Here is a 20,659-nt window from a genome sequence, read left to right as displayed (position 1 = left end):
AAACTAATGAGAAACGTAGCTGAATAAAAAAACTGCTGATGAATTAGAAGGCATTCTATTGCACACACGGATTGGCCACACTTTGGTTAGTTATGAAATTCTACATAAACTAATAAGTTGTCAAACTTTAAACACGTTTTCCTCGAAACTACATTTTCGTGGCTGGGCGTTCGTGTATCTTGATCAATTTTTATCCAAACAATTTAAATTTTTAACAGAATATTTGTAACAAAATTGTCTTCGGTTAAGTATAGGAATCTTCAATTGGATAATTAGTTTTTGAAAAACAATTAAAAAAGTGTTCTTGTTTTTATTATATACATTTTTTTATTTTTTAACCGTGACATTTGATTAAAAATTACTGGTTCAAGAAATCTTTGTGCTTAACTAAAACTATACTCAGATTAAAAAGTGACACGAAAAGTTTTGATTTTAGAGATACCATTGCAACGCAACACAAGTGTCCGTGACTATAACTTTCTTACAGTACACTTCATCACGCGTTGAAAGCACGAATATTATTTTACGATTTTTTTACAACATATATTAAATATATGTACTTTGAATAACTCAATTTAAAATTATTCTTATAATTTATTATTTTTTATTAAAAAAAATCACGGAAAGATAATCGTACACTATATGATCTAATACTCAATATATGATTTAATTGTTGTTTCTAATTACATAATGAACAACTAACGCTAATATGTCGTACAGGATGTTAACGTGACTTGTCAATAGTTGACTATTCAGTTTGTATATTTTGTTGTTGACAGCGAAGTCAGAAGTAGATTTTTTAAATTATATTTTTTGTAATATAATATTTTGTTAAAAACTATTATTTTCTAATTTCTATAACTATCAAGTGACGATGGTTATTAATTTTTGCAGTTTATATTATTGTAGTTCTATATATTTTATAATTCTGTATTTAATTTATATTTTTGTCATAACATCCTGCTTATAATAAAAACAAAAAGGAAACTCTTTATAAGGTAGAAGAGGGAAAAGTTATACAAATCAAACATTACTTATAGATTCTTGATGAAAGTGAACATGTCAATATGTTAAATAAATTTATAAATATATAAACGTAAATATTTTGAATTACATTGGACCATTTTACTATTCATTTTTTTATAAACACTGTGAAAAAGAGGAAAACATTATTAAACCATTGAGTATATGTGTATGTACTGTAAATATAACCCAAATGACTTTTTTTTTCTAAACATCTTTGCTGCGCATTCACATAAATATTTAAAATGTTCCCATATTTTAAATTAATGTTTAAAAATATTTCCTACTTCAAATCTGGTCATTAGTTTTTTTTTGGACTCGGCAAAAAATTAGACAAAAATTGCAAGAAGCTTAGGTGGGCCATGTAAAGTACAATTTTTTTACATGTTACGTTTTAAAATAGTATTTGACAATTATTAAGAGATCTTCAATGAGCTCGCTATTTAATACGGATTTAATATGATCCTCCCGCGCGTTTTAAGCGGGTACATTGCATTAACTCTTTTGACCTACATAGCAAAACGCATCTTGCAGGGAACTTAAAAATATTTTGGCTCGAGAAAGACTAATTGTAAATTTATTTTATTATTTTATTTTATTTTTATTATCTATGCTGTAAAATGAAAGAAGATTGAGTTGACGAATAAGGACAAATCTATCATTCAAATTCTTTATTTCTTTTCTTTTTTTGTACATTTTTTGTACGTAACATTAATTTATACGTACACTTGTGTGTAATTATAAAAACTTGCAAGATAATTAAATTAAAATTAAAGCTTTAACGGTGTTCATATATTTTACAAACAAGAGAAGAGCAAAGTTCAAGTTCCGAAATCTGAGACGCTTCACATATTTTATCGAAAGCTATTAAAACTTAATACTTAAAAATTTAAAAGGTGGAAAGTGAAGACGTAAAATCTAAACAAAAAGAGACATGCATTGGTAACATTTGAAACCGGAGTAAGGGAATATAGGGAAGGGGACTTCGTGCGAATATTGTTCACTTGCCTAATAATGTCATTCCGCTATCCCGATTGTATTCGCGTGCTGCCTCTGGGAAATGTACCTATCCTGCTGCATTTGTCCGTTTTAGTAGTCCGACGTACCATAAATCATGCTACTCCACTTTTACAGCGAGTAAAAGGTTATTTCAGTTTCATCGAATTGCGAGCGATTTAGAGCGTGATTCGTTATTTCCGTTGCGCTTAAGATGATTGATCTAATTGTTGCCCTTCAAATCAATCGTAGTCTCTCGCTTATCGTTAACCATAAATTTCGCTGAACGTCACATCGCCCCGTCTCATCGCTTATCGGTTTCCGTTATATTTCTTCTGCGCGATAGGGGAGATTGCGGAATTGTTGGCACAAATTCGGCGTTCAACGTTTTAGATAACTAATTATGATTAACCAACCTTAAACTGTACTGAAATGATAAAGAGAACCTCTCTGTACATTTTCATGCCGGGCACGATCCTGATGCGGCAGAAAGGATTTTTGTAGCCAACACTATTACTTCTCTAGATATCATAAAATAAGATTGATATAGGACAATCTCTCGTAATTATTGTCGAGAGAAGAATATTTTATTATTAAGTAAGAAAGAAATTTTTAATTGGGCATAAAATAATCTTGGTGCTGCCCTATTAGCTTTCCCAAACAGATTTTGGCATTTGAAATTTGTGAAAATTTGAAGTTTTTGATTTAACAATAAACTGACAGTAGGTCTGAAGAAAATTTGAAAATAATTTTTCTCCAATAAAATATCCACGAAGACACATGAGCGACTCGTTCAAGGATATTAAAGATATCTCATATTGTAGCACAGTATGAGATATCTTTGATATCCTCGAGCGAGTCGCTCATGGGTAAGTAGCGTAAAAACCTATAACTCGCTTTATATGTGAGCAAAGGCTACTGGATTTTTCATGAATGCGTTAATTATAATGCATTGCGTCAATTTTTTCTTATAAAAGAACATTTTCCGCACGGTTCTCATCGATGGTGTCCCGAACTGCGTAGCGATTAATCATTGTACGATATAACATCGCACAACCATTTCTAGATAAGAGAATATATAAGCTGAAATTTATATGTGTTATTCCTATTTCAAGGCAATAAGTCAAGCTTATTTAATTCAACGGAAGAGAACGCGAAACAGAAATCATTGATCTCACCTTTTAATACTACTTTACGTTCATACTGCGCAAGGTTTCAATAAGATTAAATACATCAAAGTATTTTTAGTTTTACTTTCTTTTAAATCTTCTCTGAAACGTAGTGTTTGGCGTTATTCGTATAAAATTATTTAAATAACTATCTAGATAAAGAAACGGCTCTATCTTATTATTTATACTAAAAGAACTTTTTGAAGTGATAAAATGGATTTTAACAAATTTGGAAACAGTAATGCAACAAAGCAAAAGTTGCTACAAAACTATAAACAGTTAGAAAAAAGAGGACGAGAGGGGGAGGAGGGTGTCGAGGGTCGTGACATTGTTTGGGGCGGAAAGGGACATACAATGCAACGCATTTCAGAGTCCATGGTCTGCTGTCCACCACCGCCCATTGCGTTTTTCTTTCTTTCTCACGTACGCATTCTGTCCCAGCCCTTGCAGCTATTATAAACTGTTAGAAACGGACAGCGTTTTTTTTTCTATTATAATAATTATTATAAATGGATAACTTATCATGCGGTTCGCTCTTTTTTTTCCACCCCATTTTAATCACATTTGAGCCTTTTTTCCCACAATTCTTAACTAAAGACATTTTATTTAATAATTTATTATAAATTATTGTAAACATTGCGAAAAATTATAAGTGATACAAAAACTTTTACAATAAACTTTTTCTTTAGTTATATCATAACGTGAGTTATATTTTTTTTTAATTTTGATTTTTATTGTTTGATTTGTATCTGTTGATCACAGTCAAAAAGGAACACTTTATCAGCTTTAATTATTTAAAGAACAATTATTTTTAAAAAATACATATTTATCAATAAAAATATGATCATGTTGTCTTTATATCCTAAATTGTTTCGTTCAGCAACGATATAATATTAAAGTTAGTTAAGTAAAACAATAATATATTATTTTACGTTTTATCTAAATAATTTTAAAAATTTACAAAAGGTCAACCCCTTCAATGACCTTGACATATGTTATCAAGGTTACGATCCCCTACAAGACTTTCAAGAAGTTTCAATCACCACGCGTTAAAAAATTATTAATAAAGTTACAATAAATGTGTATTTCTTACATTAGTCATTGAGTACGGAAGGGCGAAGAACCCTTCAGGTTCAGAAGGGTCTCCGCTCTTTCGTAGGGAGGCCGAAACCCGAAAGTTATAACCTAATCCAACCTGAACTTTTTTCGCGATTGACCAAATTTCCGCAATTGACCAAATTGCTATTTAGGACTAGAAATGTAGCCAATATCAATACAATCAATCGTGATAGAAATTCGGGTTGGATTAGGTTACATCTTTCGTGTTTCACCCTCCTGTAGGGAAGGCGGAGATCCTCCAGATGAACCTTACTTCTTGCTGAGAAATATTGCATTTATATCGTCAACTTCATTTGTCAATAACTTTGTAACTAATAACGAAGGACGGCTAAAACCTTTTAAAGGTCACTCAGAGTCATGACCTTGGTAATGTATGTCAAGTTCATTGACTTTTAAAGGGATTGATATTTGCAAATATTTACCATTTATCATTTAAGTTATCTGACATAAGTACAACACTAGTGAAAGAATAGTTTCTTTGTAATCAGTGAAATAGGAACACATATTGTAGCCAGCTGTAATCAATAGTGGGATAATTTGTGTAAGTTGTTCAAACTCCATATATTAAATTAATGAAGGCGTAACAGAAATAAAAATTATTGTACATACGCATTTCTTGGCTAAAGAGTGCGTTATTTTACTTTGTAATAGCAAAATATTCTTACAGAAAAACGAATGTACATTATTTTAGATATTTTTAGTTTATTTTAATATAGAAATATTAAATATAGAAATTTTAATATAGAAATATTAAATATAAAATACTAAAATAATAAGTCACAGCGGTTCTGAATAATAATTTTTAATTTTCACACTCTTTAACTTCCATTCAAACTGCGCGTCCTATATTTCGGAGTTGAAACACGATCATGAAATTGGAATATTGTATAATATTAATGCATCTATAACCTCCTCCTTTAAAAGTATCTATAACCATCTCCCCTTTCAAAAAAACTGTAAAAAATTTTATTACGAAAAAATAACACCTAAGCCAGGGTTCGAACATGGATCTCCCAGGATGCTCGCACGAAATGCCGGGAAAACCATATTCAAACCCCGGCTTAGATGTTATTTTTTCACAATAAAATTCTTTACAATTTTTTTTTAAGAAGGAGGAATCTTACAGATGCTTCTAAAGCTTCATTAATATCATATATTTCGGCTTCATGAGTGTGTTTTAAGTTTAAATTAATATACAGCTTGCAGTTTGAATAAGTTGGAAGTTGTAACAATTAAAAATTTCAGTACTAAAAACCACTGTGACTGACATAGCTTTGCTTTTAATAAAACATTTTGCCAGATGCTGTTAAAAATCCTCAAAATTTAATATAATGTAACGGAAGCAAATATCAAGCAGGTACGTTAAAAAAACATAACATTGTCAAAAATGCACAAAATTTTATGTATATAATTTTAATAATAAATACATTAAATTTTATGTACTTTTATTAATTTAAAAATACATTGAATTTCACAGCGTTTTTAACAGTGCACAGTGTAAGTCACTGTGTCACATACCTATTATTCGCGCGTGAGCAAAGTTTGGTTTAAAATATTTTTAACATACCTTATCCTTACATAATAATCCCTTTAATTTCAAACATTTTGTGATAACAAATTACTTGTTATTATTCAAAATGGCACGTCGCATAGCAACAGAACTTTTTCTTTTAACTAATATGTTCAAATTTAATCTTTCACGTTGAAGAACATTAATAAGACAAGATAGACTAATATTACATCCAATTCTATTCTGTTGAATAACTTTGTTAATAATTAATATTTTATATTAAAACTTAAACAATTATATTCATTAAAATGTAGTTTAATAGACTCTATACTCAAACTAATGAAATTTTTATTACAAAAGACGTGATTTATACTAGAAAAATGTGACACATTGCATAATCGGTGGAAGAGGAAAAATGGTGGTAACGTAACTAGCCCAAAATTAAACAAAAGAAGGATTGGTTTAGTTTAAAAAACACACAATACTTTGTTACAAAATTATGCATTTTTATTTGTCCATTATTCAGAATTTTCTTGATTTAGAATTTTTCTGAGTTCAGAAACACTGGCGATATAATTAAAAATATCATTTTACTCCGCTTTGACATTTAACAACAAGGATAAAATAATATTTAATTTCGTAAATTGTACGTAAATATACTGTAAATCGTACATGCGCAAGTCGATTTTATTGGTAAAACTGACAATTCCAGCGTCGCCTCAAGAATGCACCAGGAACTGTTATTTGGATAACGTTCGGCTCGCGGATGACGTTTACCGTGCATCTATCTATTGCGTAACGGCGCGCTATATCGAAGCATCGCACGAAAGAGAAATAAAATTTCATTAACGCTGTATAACAACGTCGGCCGTGCAATATTAACTTTGCCCCGTTAGCCCCGTTTTCATTAGTTAACCGTCGGCGAGTCGCTTACGCTCCACGCCGAGAGAATAATTCGCAAGGCGTGTAAGTTTATTAGGCTCATTAAGCGAACTCTTTCTGCAGGACTTGGCGGGCAGAGTGATCGTGGAGTGTCCCACGCGCGTCGTAACTTATATTTAGGTGCACTCAACTCGTACGACATCAATACGAGCGGAAGCGCTTCGAAGGAACCACATCGAATAACACACATGTTAGAAATAATTTATGAGAAATTTTAATATGTATAAAGAAATGCGCACGTTAAATTAAAATTACGCATATATTAAAATTCGAGTTTATAATTTAATTTCATTTAATTTGATTCAATATATTCACACGGGTATTATCAGTATATTATCAAATTTAAATTTATATATATGTATATACATATAAAAGTGCTATTGGAAATTTATCGATAATTCCCTCTCGCCCCATATTTTGGACCTCGAGGCTGCTCGAGGTATTGAATGTGTGCTGGTATCACGTTTATCGGAGAATACCTTTGAGTTTCTTGGAATCTTCTGAATTTTTCGACGACAATTGACGGAAACGCCTTCGCCGGCAGAACATTTGAGAGAAACGATTCTCCATGAGAGCAATCTCGAGATTCCTCTGTCGGCTTACTTTCCAGCGAGCATTCTTGAACGCGGCAGGAAGATCTTTCCAAGGTTATTACAGCCCTTTACAGTATTTTTTATTCATGAGCAATTACCAGTTAATCTCCGAACCATTTATTAACCTAATTTTGAAGTTTTGACGTTAGCGTAATATTTTTTTCTTTTCACGGCCTGTTCATCCCGTTAAAAAAAAGTTCTGAGTCGAGATTTTAAAAAAAGCTTATCTGGCTTAGCTAGGATTAAAGATAAATTTTTAATATATCTGCCTTTAATGCTTGAAATATTCCGAACGATGAGCAAAATGGACCAATTTTAGTCTCCGAAGTAGCAAGTATAACAACAATAAATTTTTTTTTGGTTTCTGGGCTGCTGAATTTGAGTTTGATTTTTATAAAACTTTAATTTGTCAAGAAAGTATTAAAATCTGCATGTGAAATTAATATATAAAATTTATTGTATAGCTATGTACATATTTAATATAAGGTATTTGAGCTTAATAAGTCCCAGTTAAATAAGGCCTATTTTTTAATTTACTATTTAAAACGTGCTTTATGTCGCGAATATACGCTTAAAAGGTGTGTCATAGAAAGCAAATAAAGAGAGACTGAAGAGTTACGGCAGCAATACGTTTATTTCGTGCATCAAAAACTTGTGACGAAGTTGACAAATCAGCAGTTAAAGCTCTAAAGTTTAATAAATATACATTATTTTATGGTTTATTGCATATTATAATATTACAAATATATATCAATTTTTTGGAATGAGTATACTTTTTTATAAATAATGAAGTTATTAAGAGAGGTCCACGCTTTTATTACTATGACCATTGCCACATTTACATGGCAATGTACATGGCCTGCAGCACAGGATAACGATTTTAATGATGCTGACTTTTGAAAAGTTAAAATTGCATTGAAATGGTCAAAAATTTCCGAAAGTTAAAAAATCAATTATTGACAAAAGTAAAAAGAATTGTGATATTTAACAATAAAATAGATTTTAAAAGATTTCGCTTTTGCTATTAAAAATTATTTTGAAAGTGATTTGGAACACAATGTTTAATGCTTTTGTTATTTTCAATTTATTTTTCATTCAGGTGTTACTAAAAGCATAAACATTTAATAAGGTCCACAATATCAGAGTTAAAAAAATTTTTTTGTTTATTTAAAAATGTTCTATATAGAAGATAATTTTATTTTTGCGAGTGATTGGAATAAACATATTTTAATCTCATTTAGTTTATTTCACTATCTTCATACTGATAAAAAAAACATGCTGTTGAATCAACAGCGGCAGTCTAATTGGAAATATTTTATTAATTTAATCACAGTATTAATGAAACAGAAAGCTTGAAAGTAAAGACAATAACAAGTACAGTTGAATAAATAAACGTTATTGTTAGTTGAATCAAACATTTAAATTACAGCTTTCCTTTCACAGTACGTAAATAGAGTTTATGGTAAATAAAATAAATTAGGTGAGTCTTTGTGTGGGTCCACAACTTGGCTTTAAGAGACCGTAAGAAATTGATCGATCACAGTAGAATGTGATTTAGACGAGAAGAATAATCGACTATGGTTGATCAATTCCTTACGACTTACGGCCTCTTAAAACAAGGTTGTGGATTGACATTTATTAGATTCAGATACATTATATTAAATACATAGATTCGAACAAATAAATTGATTGAATAAGTTTTATGCCTTAACATGAAGATGAGATTATTGATCGGAAACTGTAAAGCGTGAAAGTTGCATCTTTTTATAATAGCTACTCTCAAATTTTCAGCCGTATGCGATGCTTATGCCAGCACATTTTTCAACAATGGAAAAAATTGATTATCGTACGGTGATTAAATATTTGATTCAAAAAGGAAAAACCCGTAACGGAAATTGAAACCGAATTGGATTTCGTTTACGGTGATTCTGCTCTTTTATTAACAGTTAACAAAGTTTCGATTTGCTGAATTTAAGCGTGCCCATGTAAGTGTGTTTAAGAGAAAGTGCATTTCATTGTACTGAATGATCGGAGACTGAACGACAGAGAAACAGCAGATGCCACAGGCATATTTTCTACCGTGTGTTCAATATATTACATGAAGATTTTAGTATGACCATCTGATTGAAGCCGTTTTTTCTGACATTGGATCAAAAATTCAATATATAGTCAAACTTCGTGCATTACGCTAGAAATTGTCGCTCTCTCCTATTCGCTTTCTGCGACTTTTTTGTCCTCGAAAATGAAAAAATGTATAAAATATTTGCGGTCAATGATAAAGTGATTGCCGCTATATGCAAGTATTTTGCAGAATTGGACAAAATCTATTGATGGAACGAAGAGAGTAGAAAAAATTGGATCAAGTGTTCGCGCGAACTAAAAGACGATTATATGTGCTGAAAAATAAAATCAACTTTCAAAATATAAAAAATACAATTGTATTTTATTGTTAGGCTCAATACTTAACAAATCATTTATGTATATAAAAAATGATTATGTAACTAAAAAGATGAAACTATAGTAAAATAAAAAATATTGAGCAAAAATTGACCGATATGTGAACAACACGAATTAATAAGTGAAGATCTTAATCGGTCAAAATGGATATTGGTGCTTAAAAATAATAAAATAATAAAATATTTTTTGCCCGAATTTTACAAAAAATTTCTGGTAGTAAAATGCTATAAAATATTCTAGGAGAAAGTTCTTAAAAGATGTATTGAACAACATGCTGTCAAATACCGTAACCAACATTTAAAATAGTTTCCATTGCTAATGTTTTTGTTTTTAAATATTAACTTTTTTTTTATTTTTCTCGGCAAAACAATGCAAAAATTATAATTTATTTATTGGTTCCGTCGATTTAAATTTTATAACTCTGACGTTAGATTGCAATTCAACGACTCAGATAACTCATGGATACCACCAATTATCAAAACGTTTACCTCCCTTAATTACGTTTTAATTTTTTAATTACCTTATTTACTTTATAATTCATCTAGCTGCCAATTTTTCACCATTACGTCGATGCATAACTTTATCGTCGAAAAGTTTCCATTTTGAAACTTTCATAACTCGGCGACAAGAAATATATGAATAATATATGAAAATTATATAAAACAGAATCGCAATTTAAAGGTACAAGATGGCGCATTATGATGTCACTGAGAGAATATTAAACAACATAATTTGTTTGGTCACAGTAACGCTGTGAAAATGGCAAAAATCACGATTTTTGGTCCACATTTCTCCATTTATCTTCAAAACCCGACATGATGGACATTTTTTTGCTGGCGGATTTAAATTCAGCGACTAAAATTGCGTAGGAAGTCACTACGTCACTTTTTGTTTCTTTCAGGACTCATTCGCAAGTCTGTATAATTTACGGTAATAAATGTTTAATAGAGCGCGCGCGCGTTTCATAAGTTATTTTTAATACTTTTCCAACAAATTAAAACATATAGGTCAGATTTAGATTTAGAAGCTCAGAAATTACTTACGAAGAAAACATATCGACAATAATAAAATTAGAATTGATAAAAATGAAGATGAGGCAGCCAGTATTGATCTGCAGCGAATCTTGGTGTCTAATAATAATTTTAGTAAATCTCCAGCTCACATAAATTATAAAAATTTCTGTATCACTGTAAAAAATTTATTGCGAAAGATAACTTAGTCGGGATTTAAATCTGGATCCCTCTTATACATTCTGTGCGGGTATCTTATCAATTTGATTACCGAGGTATGAAACTACCTGGCTGAAATGTTATTTTTCGTAATAAATTCTTTACAGTTTTTTAAGATGCTCAATAAAATCAGAATTGTTAAATTGTTCGTTAATTTAATTTGTGATATTACTTTGGTTTTGGTTAAGGATAGTGTTTCAAGACAGTGACGAGTATACGGCGCGTGCAGTTCACGTGAACTCGAGATCGTAAAACTTACACAAAAATTGTTATTAAGCACTGAGATCCGCTGTAAATCGATACCTATTGACCTTTTCAGCTTTACGTTTAAGAAACAAACACATCATTTTTACTCTTGCTCGCTCTGCGAGCTGAAAACGGTCCATTTTACCCATTTGTCCTTTATTCCTCTAAAGTTTTTAGAACTTTTCCTTTTAGTCGCTTGAGACACGTAGGAACTATTGGCGCCTCGCGTCGTCAGAGGAAACATGTGCTCGTCAGCTTGTCTAAAAATTCATGCGTGGGAATAAGCAGCAGGGAACTCATAGTAGAGGCTTACATAAAAATGATAGACACTCGCTATTTTTTCCCCGAAGCTTTGTCCCCGCGAACCAATGTTACTAGTTAACCGGGCTACAGCTTGGAAGAGGGATAGCCGTCTGAATAACGCACGGCCGATGAAAAGCCGCTTTCTGTATGCGTCTCGCTATAAACGGCCGGCATTTTTATGCGCTCGAGTATACCAGAGGAGTTTATGGAATCAGGTCATTGTTACTGCGTCGCGTCACGGCGCGTCACGCCGAATAGATGGCTAGACAGATTAAGCGACGTTGGCGATAAGTCGTGCGGAATAAAATGGAGAAGATCTGAGAAATTCATTTGCAAGACTCACTAGCCGGCTGTTCTTCCCTCTAAGATACGTTAATAAGTATTTACGAAGTACGGGGACATGCTGATTTATTTCATTAAAATGATGGCTCAATCCTCGCTTACGTAATTTTCTTTTCGGTGAAATTCACGGTTTTCCTTTGAACGGAAAAGATGGCTCCAATTTGCTTTTGCTTAAGGTAGAAGCCATAAATCGGCCACTGGGCGGCTGCGCTACGAGCACTCCTAATATTGAAACGTGTCGAGATGGAATCTCGTTAACCGGAATAATCTGATAACTGAATGTATCCCTAAGTACTTAACTCTCAACCGCTACCGTGGGCTCTCCGAGGGAACCCATTGATTCCTTATTACGATTCGGTTGAAGCGCCGTGGGCGCTTTAGGAGCGTACGTATTAAATGTAAATCTGAAATTAAGGTAAATTTAGGTAAAGAGCGTTTTGCCAGAGCAAAATCTTGTAGACTTTGAAAATTAGAAGAATCAATGTCGTTCAGAAAACGCGATCTGTTTTTGGAGGTCAGGAAAAAGTTGACATTAAATAACGATTGTGATAAATGAAGAGGCTAATAGAACACGAGGATCTGCGTACAATATGTGGAAATACGTTGATGACTGAAGAAGTTAATTCGTAAAACATTCATGGAATACTCGTTACTTAATCCTAGAGTGGTAACGATACCTATTGAATGATATATGGTATTACTAATGACACGCAAATTGTATATATAATCGAGGAAATAAGCCAGGTGGCATAAAATTGTCATACCTTTATTGACAAAATATTTATAACCTGGATCTTTATAAACATAAATAATAAATTTCAACGTAATAAAGTTGGACTCTGCTGACTAATGACATAAATGGGGATAGATGGGTATACGGTAAACTCCGGTAAGATGGCCATAGTTTCTTAAAATGCAAAAAACACATTTTTATCTTTGTTATTTATTGATATATTGCTTCATTGATATATCTTACAGTTAATAATGCTATTGAATTTAAAGAGAAAACATTTATTAAAAATCTAATATTATCAAAATATTATAACATATGTGTTGGCTATCTTATCACATTTTTTAGGAAAAGATGGCTATAGTGTTATGGGACAGTTGATTATATACGTTTTATGTTAAAAATAAATATAACATTTTCTAAAGCAATAAATAAAGCTCATAATTTTATATATTTAGTATAAACACGTACATACATTTTAAATATATGTACATAATTATAGTCATAATTATAATATTGCAGTAGTAACATAAAAATTAAAATTTGATATTGCAATAATAACATAATGATTATAATTCTTTTAAAGTTAAAGTAAGAAAACAAAATAGATTTTTATAATCTAAAGAGAAACAATGTATGAAAAAACAAAGTGGCCCATCTCGCCCAAATTGTAAGGGAAAGATCATAATAGTATATTTAAATAATAAATAGTAAAAATAACATTTTATGTTCCTTTATTATAACGTTCATTACGGCAGCTTAGCTGTAATTTATTCGACGTTACAGCAGTTTTCAGAGGACACACGCCAAACTTTGCAGGTACACGCAGAGAAAAGATTAGCCAACAAAGCTAAAATTTAGTTGTAGCAACTAAGATGTGTCTTTAAAATAGGGACAGCTAATATCGTTGCTGCCGGAACTAAATTTATTAGTTATTAAAATTAGCAGTTACAGCAAGAAATATTCGCTGCTAGAATCAAATAATGTTTAGCAAATGCGTATATAGTTTCACGCTCTTAAGTCCCGGTCTACAACAGGTGTAGTAAGCCTTAAGCCGTAAGAAATTGATCAATTGTAGTTGAATATGAGGAGAATAATTGACCATGGTCAATTTTTACGATTTAAGGCTTGCAACATTAATTGTAGTCCGGGACTAAGATATTGAGTAATAGCTGCCATTTTTTTAGCTACACGTGTTAAAACACATTTTATTTTAGCTAATAAAACTGTATTTTGCAGCAAATATATTTTATCTTTAATAGTCAATTTTTAGCACTGATAGAAAATATCGAACTAGCTACTGATTTTAGTTACCACTACTAAGTCATTTTTTTCCGTGTAGCCAAAAGTAAAAGTACCATATAATATTTAGAATAAGATTCTTTCGAACAGTGTTCGCAAATAAATTACTGTAAATGTTGATTATGTTTCAAAGTGACTATAAGAATGCACTATTTAGCTGTTATTGGAGAAATTACGAACTATGCCTATTATTTTCGCTATAATACGCTATTTTAGTCTAATATATAAAAAATGGCGCTTATTAAGGTAAGTTAGGGCAGAAGAAATAGAATATGTGGAGATTGTACGTGAAATTTACTATTTTAGGATTAATTCTCTCTTCAGACGACTTTAAAACTACCTTATAATATTACGCAGAGCTACATAACTCCCGATCTACAATAGGTGTAGTAAGCCTTAGGCCGTAAGAAATTGACCAATTACAGTTGAATATGAGGAGAATAATCGACCATGATTGATCAATTGCTTACGGCTTAAGGCTTACAACGTTAATTGTAAACCGAGACTAACTCTACAAAAAAGTAAAACAATGCCAATGTGCGCGGATAAATTTCTGGCAGTAATTCATTGCAACTAAATATGCGTACATGGTATACGAGCGTAAAAATCATTATTTTAATCTAGAAAAGATTAAAACAAAACAATTTTAAATGGCAATAATAATAATTGATTTGTTCCTGACCTTTTCAAGTACAAGTGATTAAGTAAAAATTGAGGGACATAGGAACTCGCGTTTGCGGCGTGTATCGCCTCGAGGATCGCCTCAGGGCGGGAAATAGTTGCTTTCTACCGCACGCCTTTCGGGAACGAGCTCCGTTCCTCTTTTTATCCCCGGAGCACAAATCCTGTCCGTCTTCCATTGTTTCACGCGAGGACAGAGTTCATCGATCTTCGAACAAAAGGAAGCGCGGACGTACGAACGAAATAGACGAGCAGGGCAGTAACTATTTTCGCATTTCACTAACGAGAAAATGTTCGCGACCATTTTAAGGACTTATTCCTCTCTTCCTATGTACCTCTTTTTCTCTCCGTGACCTCTCCGGTTACTATTCTCCCTTTCATCCCCTCTTCCGAGACAGTCACGCGCAAATGCATCTTCGCTCACGCAAAAAAATGTGTTTTTAACGTTTGTTAATATTTCACAGAGCTCGTACATGTAACGGACTCGCTAATTTTCTAATTTATTATTTAAGGCTTCTATCTCAGCTTGTGATGTCAGCAGCGAGAAAATATAATACGCAATAAAAATTCTTGCCAGAGATAAATTGACGTAGAAATAGTTTCTAATAAAACGATACTTTCGATCGATAGAAAAAATCTATAAAAAGTTTACCGAGAACTATCTTTTTTCTTCCGGAAAGGAATAAATTTTCATTTATTTCTATATATTGTTTTAACTGTTTGTTTCAACTATTAAGAGTTACTTGTATTTTTCTGTCGTTGCAACTGAATATGGCTTGTTATTTTGTTTCTGGTTATAATTTACTTCAAGACATATGATCGTTTATTAATTTATAACACAATATTTTGCAAGACTATTCCGTTGATTGTCAATGCTATTTTGTTGAAACACATTTCATGTATTCTGTTGAAATACGTTTTGATATATTTGGCAAGAATTATTATTGTTTATTTGCTCTCTCGCTTCTGACGTTTGAGACATTAATGGTAAGCAAACAAGAACTTTAATTAAAAATAATTTAGATGAGAACTAGATGTATATTCGCGGTAATAAAATTTATCGTATAATTTGAGGAAATTAAGTTCGAAGGGATAAAAAATCTGTCAAATATAAGATTTCGTTTATTTCTCACGACGCCGAGCAGAGCTTTAATAAATTTGTACGGTGCGGCAACTTTTTTTTCACAGTTTGAACTTGTGCGCTGTACAATCTAGTCGAATTGTGGTAACACGTGTAACTCTTCCGTCGCTAGGCAAGAAACTTCCGCATCAGACTTCCGAGGTAGTTGTCCGTAAACTTCAGGCCCAACGGTGACGAGGCTCGCCGTGCACATTTTATTCCCGACGCCAACGAAAAGGTATTCCGGTCTCAAAGGATTAAGTCCTGCTTTGCGACCTAGCCCAGTTCTTGAAACGTGTGCGCTTCCTCATACTTTAAAGAATGAATTTTCTGCCACTCTACGGGCTAGCTTTTACTTTATGAGCGAGCCATGTAATTTCGTCCTCAAACGTTGTAATATATAAACATATACATATTTATATATGTATATATGTGTATATAAATGTCTGTGTGTGTGTGTGTGTGTGTGTGTGTGTAGTGTGTGTGTGTGTGTGTGTGTGTGTGTGTGTGTGTGTGTGTGTGTGTGTGTGTGTGTGTGTGTGTGTGTGTGTGTGTGTGTGTGTGTGTGTGTGTGTGTATGTGTGTATGTACACATATCATTCTTCCGGCTCTCTTCGTACAAAGATAAGTCAATATTTTATACGCGTCGCGTGTTGCACTCATAAACCATAAAATCCATTTAATTTTACGCGCACTCGTAAAACCGCTCTTTGACCGGCACGCGGCTACTCGGTGGAATAATACCTTCTTGTACTACTCATGTATTATCGTGCGCGAGCACGACGGCGACGGGCGTATAATGCAAAAGATTAATGTCCCTTGAGATAAAATGAGATTTAACCGATCGCAAGATAAATGGTGCGCGCGATTCGGATCTTTTCCGTCTTTATCCGCAATTTTTTTCATTACCAAGAGCTAAATAAGACGTCTCGTATCTAAAAGTGCTGTCGAATTGACATTATTAAATGAAAGTTAAACTCTCGGGGTGTAATATTAGATTGCTCAAACATGTCCAAGAATACGCTCTTTCGCTTTCCATCGATATTGAGAAATGTCCCAGTAACCGAATATATTCGGTCTCTATATTCGGATACTTATACGGAAATACTTATTAATTTTAAACGCGTTTTTTATATATCAATAAAATTTCATTGTAATTATTAATTATTTAAATATTCTACACAGTACCGAAATTTTCTAGAGATATCGAAGAAATATTTCAATAGAAAGAATGAAACATTTCAGAAAAATATCGAAATATGTTTGCAAAATGTCCACGAATTTTACATTTAAAACCTTGCAGAAGTATTGCTGAAAATTTACTGAAAAAGTCTGAAATCTTTCTGAAATATTGTTGATCGTAACACTTTGAATATAAAAAATTTAAATATATTTTTCCCTGAAATTTCAAAGTTACTTCACATTTATTTTTTTTTAGTAAATAATTACAGTTTACTGAAAGAGTAATGTAATAAACACGATAAATAATATATGGAAAATAATAATATTTTATTTGCGTAACATTCTTGTATTCCTACTACATAAACTTGGCACACTTAGAAAATTTTTGTTTATTCAATTGGCAAAAATAACATGCCGCGAGTGCCAAACTTTGAAAGTTCTCGTTCATCCAGTTGGCGAAAACAACACACCGCCAGCAAACGTACAAAATTTTTGCTCGGTCAGACGGCGAAAGCAGCAAAGCAAATTTTCTGCTTGAGTCACATTAATATATCCAATTTGGCCAATTTTAAGGAGCCCAATTTAAAAATTTACTCCATTTGATATATTTCAGAAACATTTCTATAGCAACATTTCATTTCACAAGAATTTAGAAACATTTCTTGTTCATATAACAATGCAGAATCCTTACAAAAATGTACACAAATGTGGAAAGTTGAAACTTATCCACATTTTATGTGGAAAGCTCCTTGCAACAATTGGTGCTGTATAAGTATATTAATAAGGTTAGTTGTTATAAATTGTATACAAATTAACAATAAAAAATTAATTTGTTACAGTTATAGAGAACAGAATTAATGAAAATAAAGTTTACATTTTGGTAATGCTCTTACATTTTTCAAGAAATATGTATATATTTGTTAAGATAATGTTTCGTATACTTATTATACATACAATATAAAGATAAATATTTAAGATATATTAAAGACAGTAATAAAAAAATTTTTAAATGTCTGGATATTGATTGAGATGCTTTACAAGTGTTCTCATCATTTTCGACGGAAAGGTTAAAAAATGTTTTATACCTTTGTATGTTAACAATAACATTTTATATTTTAGTTAATTACACATATAATTATATGTGTAATTAATTGAAAATTAGAATATGAAATGTTATTGTTAACGTACAAAGATATAAAACATTTTTTAACTTAATTATAATACTTTATATCACGAATCTGTGCAAACAACCATTTGGGCTCTGTATCGTTACATGTTCTGTTTCTAAGATATTTGTTGTACGTTGTCGACAATAAAAGAAAAGATAGCATTACGTTGGCAGATATTTTTAACATTTATTTTTCTGGTTGTACATTTCAAATCTACTTCTTTGTAAAATTTTTCAAGACGAAACGACAGATTCGATGTAGCTGGTCCAAATAAAAAAAAAAAAAGGACAAGGCAGTTACTCACGAAGATTTGCAGCTGACGGTTGTCTTGCGAGGGTTCTTTTCTGTTTTTTATGAATCCTAGTTATGAGTGCAACATTTCACTCTGAATGATCCCTCAAAGAGAGACAAAAACAAGAGGTAGCTCTGTTATTCTCATTGTTCGGATGAACGTTTCTCCGATTCATCCGCGCCACTCACCTTCCTCCCCCGCAGAGCAATTCCTCCAAGACGATCATCAAGGCCAGTCATCAAGAACCGTGTAAATCCGTAAGCCTTTATGTGCAGGTACTTAGAGGAATCTATATAGAGATCAAAGATGAACTTGTGAGATCTTGAGAACTGCGGGGGGGGGGGATAACAATCCCTGAGAACGACTGGCGGAAAAGACGGTAAAGCGAGACACTGCTCGCGCATCAATTAACTTTATTAACACGATTATCGGAAATTTGTTTGAATCCTCGAGACGCTGCTCCGCAAATGACGCGGTCTTCTTCCAGTACATCGACTTCCAGAAAAGAGATTTCGAGCGATTCGATTTCCTCTCGTTCGTCGCGTCGCTTATCAGATTACTTAATTCCATCTACTTAAAGTCATCCCGCGTCTCGTTAACCTGCTTGTACCCGTTTTCCGAAGGCGCGATGTTCTCGCGTTTTCATGCAAAGGAAATTCATTACATCACCATTCGCGAATTTAAGATACGGCGAAGGGCAATAGAGAGGCACTGAACTGACGAACACAGGATTACAACATCAGTAACGGAAAAAGTTGCGCTTTTTACCGAATTTAATAGAACGGTGACATACTTCTTTTTTCGCGATGGTATAAGTCACTATTTCACGTAAAAATGAGTGCGTGTCATGTAAAAAAAAAAAAAAAAAGAAATGGGTTTCCTCGCTGCAGCATTAGACCAAATTACGAGATTGAAATTCACGAATAACAATTAGCGACTGTGAAAAATTTTTAGTTGTCCGTCACGAAGCGTATACGCGCAAAAAATACGGGAGAATATGTGCAAGTAAGATACACGCTCAGATTATACTCTGTGTTCCTTTTTTTCGCCGATGAACGACCCCATTTTTTTTTTCTCAATATGCGAGAGCGGAGCGAATGTTATATTCTCTCTTTCTCCTAATATTATCACCCATAAATCTGCCTCTCGCATGCAGCTCGGCGGAAATGTTATTTTGCTTCGTTTATTTATCGATCCGTGAGGCATAAATCATGCGCCGCTGTTTCAATGCAGAAGATTGTTTGAGGTTTCTCGAATCGCGGATGGCGTCGGAAGGTTTGAAGTATGACTCACCGCTTTTCATACCTTATTGGCCATTAAACGATCAATTTCACCGGAACATTTTTCTATTACCCTCATTATATTCAAGAACAAAATAATACGCGGCTCGAAAGTGCACCGAACTTAAATTCTCCATTATATCCTTTTCATCGTTTCGATAATATCCGAAAACGGAGAAACGTTAAACGCAACCCTCATATGCTCGAATAACGTGAACAAGCGGCATAGATCACAATTCTCTTTATTGATACATTTTACAGTATTCGTAGATTTTATATAATTTCTCGACGAGCTCCTCGCAACGAGCTTCTTCAGAATTAACAACCTCGAATGAAGACAGGCGTCGAGAAACGAGCGCGTCCGCCGGTTTTTACATTCAGAGATATTATAACATCACACTCACAGTAGAGGTTCGCGTAACGTATGCTCGAATCGAAACTGCGAAATCCACCCCGATGTAGGCGAGTCAACGGATAAACAATGACTGCAGGTCGCGAAATGGAATCCCTTGCCTGCAAAGTAGCCGCGCACCTCGTCGTATTTATCGACGCTTTCTGACCGATCACTCCTGAATGACCGTTCCGTTTTATTTCGTCGGTAAAGAAATAAAGAGAATATAAAAATGTAATGCACGGACATATAAGATAGAATCAGCATCAACTATATAAATAAATAGATAAATAAATAAATAAATAAAAAAAATATATATACAGAATATTCATTAATGGTTGTCCCCACGTTTTACCATAGGAGCACGCGTTTGTTATTTCTAATATGATAATATGTTAGAAATACATATCCGCCCAGCAAACACAGTTGCATAACAACAATGTTAATAGAATAAAATCGGAAGTAACATGCAATATAACATACACGTTACATGTAATGTCCATGTTAGTTGTAATTATCCACTCATAAAAAAAATAACAGTTACATAACAGTTGTATTATATTTGTTATACAGGAGTCATATT

The 20,659-nt window shown here is 32.6% G+C and overlaps 1 long non-coding RNA gene across 1 annotated transcript in view; it reads left to right on the top strand.

Annotated features, from left to right (window-relative positions):
* Positions 1–20,659, top strand: part of LOC120359408 — a 130,896-nt gene that overhangs the window by 78,054 nt on the left and 32,183 nt on the right. The window lies entirely within an intron of this gene.

The sequence above is a fragment of the Solenopsis invicta genome, chromosome 13 (assembly GCF_016802725.1).
Source record: "Solenopsis invicta isolate M01_SB chromosome 13, UNIL_Sinv_3.0, whole genome shotgun sequence".
NCBI classification, from domain to species: domain Eukaryota; kingdom Metazoa; phylum Arthropoda; class Insecta; order Hymenoptera; family Formicidae; genus Solenopsis; species Solenopsis invicta.
The sequence above is the reverse complement of the archived record's forward strand: the minus strand, read 5'-3'. Positions and strand labels throughout refer to the sequence as shown.